Below are 11,804 nucleotides of genomic sequence, written 5' to 3'. Positions count from 1 at the left end.
ACATAATGTTCTTCCTGCTACTGAACACGTATTACATCAGCTCAAGTCTGATTGGTATTCCCAGGGGTATGTCGAACCCACAGCAGATATGACCTTGAGAATTCAATAAATCTACATTGACTAGAGTAGAAAAAAGAAAAGAAAAACGCGCGGTCTACCCTCCTTATTTTAAGCCACTCCTCCTTAATCCGATAAAAGTTCAACTATTTGGGAAGCTAATGGAAACCCATGCCAAAAAAAAGGTCTATAAATATACATTCAAGTCATGTCCACAGGTAAAGTTATAATTATATGAACAGACACACACACACACACACACACACACGTGGAGGGGGCAGGATAAAGGGCTATCAAGGAGCCTGGAGCCGGCCATTATCACGTACATCTGATCATATATGGCTCATTTTAGAGTCAGTGTTTGATGTTATCACCCTGCATTATTCTTCATCAGCATTTATTTCTTTCCTAAGTATTCTGTGGGAAGGACAAAAATGTAAGGACGGTAATGGGGAATAAGAAAATGGCTCATATATCACTATATTCCATGTATACATATGTATTAACGAGGGAAGGAAGGGTGGTGTCTGGTGAGGTGTTCATTCATAACATATGACCACCATTATTTGTGTAGGAAATCAGTTTATGGAATCTCTCGTCCTGTGACACTACATATAATACTGGAACGGCTATTGTTTATTGGTTATAAGTAGAGAGAGGAATTTACAGTCTCTGAAAACAGAGCGAGTGTGTGGAAAACTATCTCACCTTCTGTAGAGGACATGTTTGTGCCTCGCTCCACACGGAAACCATGAGGAAAATTACGTTAGTATTTCCTTATGTTACAGAAATTAAATAGCTATCGTGAGGTTTGTTAATATCTTCATATCCCCTCCAGCGCCTCTTGTTCCTTGTCAAGGCACAGCTCGCCGCCGCCAATTATTGCCCATTTAAAACGGTAAGAAACGAGTACATCCCCATTTTCCGGTGGGAACGGAGAGAGATGTGTGGTGGCGTCCATCACGGGAAGTTTGAGGAGGAAACAAACAGCAGGAGAGAAAAATGTTGTGGCTTGTGTACTATGTTGGTCAGGCCGCTTGTGGTGGTGGATGCTGCTGCTGGCTCGCGCCCCTCTGGCCACTCGCACTAACTTTTTAAATGGCGATTATGCTCCGACTAAGACTCTCACGGGCCCTTAGACATGAGTGGGAAGACGGCAGAGGCTGGCATTTTGAATTTCTGGGATCAGTGTGAGCGTGGCCGTTGAGGTGAGGGAGGAAATGAGTATAATGTGGTGTTGGTGGGGGACGTGGGAGGCGGCAGAAGGTGGTAAGCATCATGGCGGGGGGTGCTTGCGGACCACAAGGGCATAAGGACGACGCCCGGCAAATCACCCTTGTTTGAATGTTCTTTGCATGGTTAATAACCTTACCCATGGTTAGAGAGCACAGGGGACCTATTACCTTGTGTACCACGGCCACACAATCCTCCCGACGTCTAATTCGAGCAGTGGTTGGGTAGTTAGTGGTGGAGGCTTAAGCCATCATGGGGGTTGATGCCGAGATAATAAGTGGAGTCAAAATGAACTTTATGTTATTAAAGCACAAGAATCCTATTACCAATTTAACACACATGTAATTGGCTCTGTGATAGGGCGAAATAAGCACGCCAGTGTAAGTTGGACGTTCTAACCACTGGACTTAGTAAGAATTCATTTCTCTAACACATTGTAATTCATATTAAACAGAGGTTTTCAGCAGTGTGTGTGTGTGTGTGTGTGATATGATATAGGAATATAGTGAACTGATAATCTCACATATGGGATTATTATGCAGTGATATGACCCAAGGATTACATTGAAACCATGGTACTATTTTTGTGTAATTACATACTGATGTTTTGTAAAATGTTGATATATTAAACTATAATGAATAACCTTCCCCCCCCCCTATCTAAAAGGCTCATCCCCCAGAGAATATACATTGCTGTTGAAGCTTAATAAAAATAAAATGAGATGTATTAAGACAGATGTATGAATGTACCTTGAAAAGTTCTTTAGCAAAGAGGAAGAAGTGACTTAATGCATATATTTTTAAAATTTAACAAAGTATGTAGAGGCATGTAAGTTTCCTGGAGTTCTTTTTCTTTATATGGAGGTGGTCACTAAATAATGTCATTTTCACTGAAAGAATTGCATCTTGCTGGAGGTACCACATCATATACCCAGACATCAGAATTCTGGAAAATGTTGTCAACTTAAAATGTCAGATTCCACGCATTATTTGACATTTTTCTATTAAGTTTACTTTATTGTGACACTTTGCTTTTATGTAGTAAGAGAAAGATATCAAAACAGAAGTATAATGTTGTACTGGTCTGATAATCTGATGATTTACGCCAAACTTATTCAGTGCACAGCAAGTTAGATTATCTGAATATACTAGTATGTTTCAAAATATGCTCAGAAATCTGGAAAAAAAAATCCAGCACCCTTAAGTGTTTTTATGGTACACTTGTTCACCCCCTTCATACTTTTCACTCCTTCACAGTCACTTTAATGTTTTCTCATCCATTACTTTCACGTCTCAATCAGAGATGTATTTAACATTGATGCAGTAATGTCAGTGCACCACAGGCCCCTCATATTGTGGGTCCCCAAAGTACTGTACAAAAAATGTTAAAGTTAGTTTAGTTTACTCTTTGGTATATATAAAGATTTCTTGCCCATGCTTTCATCACCAAGACGTTTTGTTTTCGTTTGTTCATGTACATCCGACTTTTATAACTGATCAGTACAGACAGGCCGCTCCCTAAGAAATGTTCACATAGTAAATTGAAGTGTTGAATGTGGTTTTGGTCTTAATGCATATTCCAACACCAGTGTGGTGTTGTGGTATTCTACTTGATGAAGATTGTATGTATATTATAGAGTTGTCATTTAAGAGGGCTTAATGATACTGAGAGATGTATGTTTTATGTTGTACCCTTCCTACTCTAGTTACTTAATAAACTTTTGTAGAATATTCATTTGTTTGAAACGACAAAGATAACTAGAAATATCATCTCTGTTAAGTGTTTTATTTGTAATGAAATATTTGAAATATTATGCAAAGGAATTTATAAACTGACAATGACAAACATGCAGCCATAATGAATACTCTTAAGGTCACCTACAAAAACATAATACAATTGAAATATCTAAGACTATATATACTGATAACAGTAAATACAACTGAAATATCTATTACTATTTATACAGATAATAGTAATTAGAGGCAAATAAAAGCAGTTTATGAAGACGGCTTTAATCACTCACCGGCATGTCAAATGTAATTAACTAAGTAGATGCCCATCACTGCAGCTTACGGAAGAATTCATATGTACTGTCATCAACTGAAATAGCAAAACAAATCAAAATTACAAGGACTTTCAAAAAAACATGGAAGTTGAGGACAGCATGAAAATTGATTTAGTTTTGGCAGAAGGTTAGGCAGGGCTACTAGCTCATAAAGTTGGTGTATTTAGTATTAAATTTAACGATAACCCTTATAATGTTTTTTTTTTTTTTTTTTTGTCTCCCACGTTTGCGAGGTAGCGCAAGGAAACACGAAAGAAATGGCCCAACCCACCCCCATACACATGTATATACATACGTCCACACACGCAAATATACATACCTACACAGCTTTCCATGGTTTACCCCAGACGCTTCACATGCCCTGATTCAATCCACTGACAGCACGTCAACCCCGGTATACCACATCGATCCAATTCACTCTATTCCTTGCCCTCCTTTCACCCTCCTGCATGTTCAGGCCCCAATCACACAAAATCTTTTTCACTCCATCTTTCCACCTCCAATTTGGGCTCCCACTTCTCCTCGTTCCCTCCACCTCCGACACATATATCCTCTTGGTCAATCTTTCCTCACTCATTCTCTCCATGTGCCCAAACCATTTCAAAACACCCTCTTTTGCTCTCTCAACCACACTCTTTTTATTACCACACATCTCTCTAACCCTATTATTACTTGCTCGATCAAACCACCTCACACCACATATTGTCCTCAAACATCTCATTTCCAGCACATCCACCCTCCTGCGCATAACTCTATCCATAGCCCACGCCTCGCAACCACACAACATTGTTGGAACCACTATTCCTTCAAACATACCCATTTTTGCTTTCCGAGAAAATGTTCTCGACTTCCACACATTCTTCAACGCTCCCAGAATTTTCGCCCCCTCCCCCACCCTATGATTCACTTCTGCTTCCATGGTTCCATCCGCTGCCAGATCCACTCCCAGATATCTAAAACACTTCATTTCCTCCAGTTTTTCTCCATTCAAACTTACCTCCCAATTGACTTGATTCTCAACCCTACTATACCTACTAACCTTGCTCTGATTCACATTTAATCTCAACTTTCTTCTTTCACACACTTTACCAAACTCAGTCACCAGCTTCTGCAGTTTTCACATGAATCAGCGACCAGCACTGTATCATCAGCGAACAACAACTGACTCACTTCCCAAGATCTCTCATCCACAACAGACTGCATACTTGCCCCTCTTTCCAAAACTCTTGCATTCACCTCCCTAACAACCCCATCCATAAACAAATTAAACAACCATGGAGACATCACACACCCCTGCCGCAAACCTACATTCATTGAGAACCAATCACTTTCCTCTCTTCCTACACGTACACATGCCTTACATCCTCGATAAAAACTTTCCACTGCTTCTAACAACTTGCCTCCCACACCATATATTCTTAATACCTTCCACAGAGCATCTCTATCAACTCTATCATAAGCCTTCTCCAGATCCATAAATGCTACATACAAATCCATTTGCTTTTCTAAGTATTTCTCACATACATTCTTCAAAGCAAACACCTGATCCACACATCCTCTACCACTTCTGAAACCACACTGCTCTTCCCCAATCTGATGCTCTGTACATGCCTTCACCCTCTCAGTCAATACCCTCCCATATAATTTCCCAGGAATACTCAACAAACTTATACCTCTGTAATTTGAGCACTCATTTTTATCCCCTTTGCCTCTGTACAATGGCACAATGCAAGCATTCCGCCAATCCTCAGGCACCTCACCATGAATCATACATACAATGGATAACCTTACAAACCAGTCACTCTTATCCCCTTTGCCTTTGATGCTTAACATTTGGTGAAGTAAGGCATTTACATCATATGTTTTGATTTAATGAAAGTATTTTCCTTATTTTCAATAATTTAAGAATATTTTTATGGTACACATGAATTGATGTATATGACTGTGTATATATATATATATGTGTATGTGTGTATATATATATATGTGTATGTGTATATGTATATAAATATTATCCCTGGGGATAGGGGAGAAAGAATACTTCCCACGCATTCCTCACTTCTCGTAGAAGGCGACTAAAGGGGACAGGAGTGGGGGCTAAAAACCCTCCCCTCCTTGTATTTTAACTTTCTAAAAGGGGAAACAGAAGAAGGAGTCACTCGGGGAGTGCTCATCCTCCTCGAAGGCTCAGATTGGGGTGTCTAAATGTGTGTGGATGTAACCAAGGTGAGAAAAAAGGAGAGATAGGTAGTAGGTTTGAGGAAAGGAGCCTGGATGTTTTGGCTCTGAGTGAAACGAAGCTCAAGGGTAAAGGGGAAGAGTGGTTTGGGAATGTCTTGGGAGTAAAGTCAGGGGTTAGTGAGAGGACAAGAGCAAGGGAAGGAGTAGCACTACCCCTGAAACAGGAGTGGTGGGAGTATGTGATAGAGTGTAAGAAAGTAAATTCTAGATTGATATGAGTCAAACTGAAAGTGGATGGAGAGAGATGGGTGATTATTGGTGCATATGCACCTGGCCATGAGAAGAAAGATCATGAGAGGCAAGTGTTTTGGGAGCAGATGAGTGAGTGTGTTAGTAGTTTTGCTGCATGAGTCTGGGTTATAAAGATGGGTGATTTGAATACAAAGGTGAGTAATATGGCAGTTGAGGGAATAACTGGTGTACATGGGGTGTTCAATGTTGTAAATTGAAATGAGGAAGAGCTTGTAGATTTATGTGCTGAAAAAGGACTGGTGATTAGGAATACCTGGTTTAAAAAGAGAGATATACATAAGTATATGTATGGCCAGAGAACGTTATTGAATTATGTGTTAATTGATAGAAGCGCCAAAGAGAGACTGTTGGATGTTAATGTGCTGAGAGGTGCAATTGGAGTGATGTCTGATCATTATCTTGTGAAGGCGAAGGTGAAGATTTGTAGAGGTTTTCAGAAAAGAAGAGAGAATGTTGGGGTGAAGAGAGTGGTGAGAGTAAGTGAGCTTGGGAAGGAAACTTGTGTGAGGAAGTACCAGGAGAGACTGAGTATAGTGGAAAAAGGTGAGAACAAAGGGCATAAGGGGAGTGGGGGAGGAATGGGATGTATTCAAGGAAGCAGTGATGGCTTGCGCAAAAGATGCTTGTGGCATGAGAAGCGTGGGAGGTGGGCAGATTAGAAAGGGTAGTGAGTGGTGGGATGAAGAAGTAATAATAGTGAAAGAGAAGAGAGAGGCATTTGGACGATTTTTGCAGGGAAATAATGCAAATGACTGGGAGAGGTATAAAAGAAAGAGGCATCAGGTCAAGAGAAGGGTGGAAGAGGTGAAAAAGAGGGCAAATGAGAGTTGGGGTGAGAGAGTATCATTAAATTTTAGGGAGAATAAAAAGATGTTTCAGAAGGAGGTAAATAAAGTGCATAAGACAAGGGAACAAATGGGAGCATCAGTGAAGGGGGCTAATGGGGAGGTGATAACAAGTAGTGGTGATGTGAGACAGAGATGGCGTGAGTATTTTGGGGGTTTGTTGAATGTGTTTGATGATAGAGTGGCAGATATAGGGTGTTTTGGTCGAGGTGGTGTGCAAAGTGAGAGGGTCAGGGAGAATGATTTGGTAAACAGAGAAGAGGTAGTAAAAGCTTTGCGGAAGATGAAAGCCAGCAAGGCAGCGGGTTTGGATGGTATTGCAGTGGAATTTATTAAAAAAGGTGGTGACTGTATTGTTGACTGGTTGGTAAGGTTATTTAATATATGTATAACTCATGGTGAGGTGCCTGAGGATTGGCATAATGCTTGCATAGTGCCATTGTACAAAGGCAAAGGGGATAAAAGTGAGTGCTCAAATTACAGAGGTATAAGTTTGTTGAGTATTCCTGGGAAATTATATGGGAGGGTATTGATTGAGAGGGTGAAGGCATGTACAGAGCATCAGATTTGGGAAGAGCAGTGTGATTTCAGAAGTGGTAGAGGATAAGTAGATCAGGTGTTTGCTTTGAAGAATGTATGTGAGAAATACTTAGAAAAGCAAATGGATTTGTATGAAGCATTTATGGATCTGGAGAAGGCATATGATAGAGTTGATAGAGATGCTCTGTGAATGGTATTAAGAATATATGGTGTGGGAGGCAAGTTGTTAGAAGCCGTGAAAAGTTTTTATCGAGGATGTAAGGCATGTGTACGTGTAGGAAGAGAGGAAAGTGATTGGTTCTCAGAGAATGTAGGTTTGCGGCAGGGGTGTGTGATGTCTCCATGGTTGTTTAATTTGTTTATGGATGGGGTTGTTAGGGAGGTGAATGTAAGAGTTTTGGAAAGAGGGGCAAGTATGCAGTCTGTTGTGGATGAGAGCTAGGGAAGTGAGTCAGCTGTTGTTCGCTGATGATACAGCACTGGTGGCTGATTCGGGTGAGAAACTGCAGAAGCTGGTGACTGAGTTTGGTAAAGTGTGTGAAAGAAGAAAGCTGAGAGTAAATATGAATAAGAGCAAGGCTATTAGGTACAGTAGGGTTGAGCGACAAGTCAATTGGGAAGTAAGTTTGAATGGAGAAAAACTGGAGGAAGTGAAGTGTTTTAGATATCTGGGAGTGGATTTGGCAGTGGATGGAACCATGGAAGCAGAAGTGAATCATAGGGTTGGGGAGGGGGCGAAAGTTCTAGGAGCGTTGAAGAATGTGTGGAAGTCGAGAACATTATCTCGGAAAGCAAAAATGGGTATGTTTGAAGGGATAGTGGTTCCAACAATGTTATATGGTTGCGAGGCGTTGGCTATAGATAGAGTTGTGCGGAGGGTGGATGTGCTGGAAATGAAATGTTTGAGGACAATATGTGGTGTGAGGTGGTTTGAACGAGTAAGTAATAATAGGGTAAGAGAGACATGTGGTAATAAAAAGAGTGTGGTTGAGAGAGCAGAAGAGCGTGTTTTGAAATGGTTTGGTCACATGGAGAGAATGAGTGAGGAAAGATTGACCAAGAGGATATATGTGTCAGAGGTGGAGGGCATGAGAAGTGGGAGACCAAATTGGAGGTGGAAAGATGGAGTGAAAAAGATTTTGAGTGATCGGGGCCTGAACATGCAGGAGGGTAAAGGGCGTGCAAGGAATAGAGTGAATTGGAACAATGTGGTATACCAGGTTAGACGTGCTGTCAATGGATTGAACCAGGGCATGTGAAGTATCTGGGGTAAACCATGGAAAGTTCTGTGGGGCCTGGATGTGGAAAGGGAGCTGTTGTTTCGGTGCATTACTACATGACAGCTAGAGACTGAGTGTGAACGAATGTGGCCTTTGTTGTCTTTTCCTAACGCTACCTCGCACACATGAGGGGGGAGGGGTTTTTATTTCATGTGTGGCGGGGTGGCGATGGGAATGAATAAAGGCAGACAGTATGAATTATGTACATGTATATATATGTATAAGTCTTTGGGTGTATATATATGTATACGTTGAGATGTATAGGTATGTATATTTGCGTGTGTGGACATGTATGTATATACATGTGTATGTGGGTGGGTTGGGCCATTCTTTTGTCTGTTGCCTTGCACTACCTCGCTAACATGGGAGACAGCGACAAAACAAAATAAAACAAAATATGAATATAGCGAGGTGCCTGAGGATTGGCGGAATGCTTGCATAGTGCCATTGTACAAAGGCAAAGAGGATAAAAGTGTGTGCTCAAATTACAGAGGTATAAGTTTGTTGAGTATTCCTGGGAAATTATATGGGAGGGTATTGACTGAAAGGGTGAAGGCATGTACAGAGCATCAGACTGGAGAAGAGCAGTGTGGTTTCAGAAGTGGTGGAGGATGTGTGGATCAGGTGTTTGCTTTGAAGAATGTATGTGAGAAATATTTAGAAAACAAATGGATTTGTATGTAGCATTTATGGATCTGGAGAAGGCATATGATAGAGTTGACAGAGATGCTCTATGGAAGGTGTTAAGAATATATGGTGTGGGAGGCAAGTTGTTAGAAGCAGTGAAAAGTTTTTATTGAGGAGGTAAGGAATGTGTATGAGTAGGAAGAGAGGAAAGTGATTGGTTTTCAGTGACTGTTGATTTGCGGCAGGGGTGCGTGATGTCTACATAGTTGTTTAATTTGTTTGTGGATGGGTTGTTAGGGAGGTGAATGCAAGAATTTTGGAAAGAGGGGCTTGTATGCAGTCTGTTGTGGATGAAAGAGCTTGGGAAGTGAGTCAGTTGTTGTTCGCTGATGATACAGCACTGATGGCTGATTCAGGTGAGAAACTGCAGAAGCTGGTGACTGAGTTTGGTAAAGTGTGTGAAAGAAGAAAGCTGAGAGTAAAGGTGAATAAGAGCAAGGTTGTTAGGTAGAGTAGGGTTGAGCGACAAGTCAATTGGGAAGTAAGTTTGAATGGAGAAAAACTGGAGGAAGTGAAGTGTTTTAGATATCTGGAAGTGGATTTGGCAGCGGATGGAACCATGGAAGCGGAAGTGAATCATAGGGTGGGGGAGGGTGTGAAAGTTCTGGGAGCGTTGAAAAATGTGTGGAACTTGAGAACTTTATCTTGGAAAGCAAAAATGGGTATGTTTCAAGGAATAGTGGTTCCAACAATGTTATATGGTTGCGAGATGTGGTCCATAGATAGAGTTGTGCGGAGTAGGGTGGATGTGCTGGAAATGAGATGTTTGAGGACAATATGTGTTGTGAGGTGGTTTGATCGAGTAAGTAATGAAACGGTAAGGGAGATGTGTGGTAATAAATAGAGTGTGGTTGAGAGAGCAGAAGAGGGATTTTTGAAATGGTTTGGTCACATGGAGAGAATGAGTGAGAAAAGATTGACAAAGAGGATATATGTGTAAGAGGTTGAGGGAACGAGGAGAAGTGAGAGACCAAATTGGAGGTGGAAAGATGGAGTGAAAAAGATTTTGAGTGATCGGGGCCTGAACATGCAGGAGGGTGAAAGGCATGAAGGAACAGAGTGAATTGGACAATGTGGTATACCAGGGTCGACGTGCTGTCAATGGATTGAACCAGGGCATGTGAAGCGTCTGGGGTAAACCATGGAAAGTTTTGTGGGGCCTGGATGTGGAAAGGGAGCTGTGGTTGCGGTGCATTATACATCACAGCTAGAGACTGAGTGTGGACAAATGTGGCCTTTGTTGTCTTTTCCTAACACTACCTCGCGCACATGCGGGGGGAGGGGGTTGTTATTTCATGTGTGGCGGAGTGGCGATGAGAATGAATAAAGGCAGACAGTATGAACTATGTACATGTGTATATATGTATATGTCTGTTTGTGTATGTATATGTATATGTTGAGATGTATAGGTATGTATATTTGTGTGTGTGGACGTGTGTGTATATACATGTGTATGTGCGTGGGTTGGGCCATTCTTTTGTCTGTTTCCTTGCGCTACCTCGCTAACGCGGGAGACAGCAACAAAGCAAAATAAATAAATAAATAAATAAATAAATAGGTATGTGTGTGTGTGTGCGTATGAGTGAAAAGAATGTTTGCATCTCCACAGAGGTATTCAATCACTCTTTTAACCCCAGACAGACACAAATCCAGCTCATACCCTCCAGTCACCTTGAATGGGCAATCACTTCCACTGAACAAAACACCAACTGTCCTAGGAATCACATTTAACAGAATGACTTTCACACCCTGCATCAGTAACATCAACACAAAAGCAACACACAAACTAAGTTCTCTCAAATCACTAATTAGCATTAGATTTGGACAAGAAAAAGATTCCCTTAGCATCCTCAACAAACAAAACATCCACTTCATTCTAAACAACAATACATGCACTTATATCTAAACTGTACCTCACCTGCCTGCCCTTCCACTTCCTCAAAAGCAAATACAAGAAGCTGCAAATCATACAAAACAAAGCACACAAAGTAAAAACATTCTTCTTAGCAGCCACAATCAATTAACACTAACACAATGAAACAAAGATCCTTCCAGTACAATCCTGCCTCCTCCTGCTTGTCACACAATTCTGTGCGATGTTACTAGACCCCCTCCTACCCAAAACCATTCCGTAACTAACCACTAAACCCCCAGCAGAAATAAGAAACCTACCCCAGCCTCACACTTTTGCAACATCTTGACACACATTCATCCACCCCTAGCTAATGTAACACTGGCAAAACACATACGCACTTAACTGATAGGCATTAAACAAATACCCTCTCAACTCAATCATAAAAACCATTCCATTAGACATTTATCCATCTGAAACCACACTCTCCAGAAAAACACAAGTCACTTTCCCATCTGCACAGTGTAAATCACCCATCCCTACATTGCGACAAACTCCAATTCATCACATCCCAGAACCTTTCATGCCCATGATGCAGTAAGCACAATGAAGTCTCCAAATACTTACTACTTAGAGAAAATAAGCAATGCATAAGAGGTTAAAATTGACAAAAGAAAGATTAAGCCTGCAAGGTATGCAACAGTTTATATTTTTCAAAACTTATTTTAGGTAAAAAAAATCCTTATGAGATG

General features: G+C 41.0%; 1 protein-coding gene across 5 annotated transcripts in view; it reads left to right on the top strand.

The window, feature by feature from the left end:
• Positions 1–742: 742 nt before the first annotated feature.
• Positions 743–11,804, top strand: part of LOC139748230 (uncharacterized) — a 59,129-nt gene continuing 48,067 nt past the window's right edge. For 2 of the 5 annotated variants that reach the window (XM_071661093.1, XM_071661089.1), the window contains exon 1: positions 882–955. The gene's annotated coding sequence lies outside the window, so the exon portion shown is untranslated. Of the gene's footprint in view, positions 823–881; positions 956–1,019; positions 1,266–1,337; positions 1,671–11,804 lie in introns of those variants that run through there. The other 3 variants (XM_071661092.1, XM_071661090.1, XM_071661091.1) reach the window with 3 other exon arrangements.

This window comes from Panulirus ornatus, chromosome 73, assembly GCF_036320965.1.
Source record: "Panulirus ornatus isolate Po-2019 chromosome 73, ASM3632096v1, whole genome shotgun sequence".
Classification (NCBI taxonomy): domain Eukaryota; kingdom Metazoa; phylum Arthropoda; class Malacostraca; order Decapoda; family Palinuridae; genus Panulirus; species Panulirus ornatus.
Note: the sequence above shows the minus strand (reverse complement) of the source record. Positions and strands in the feature narration are given on the sequence as shown.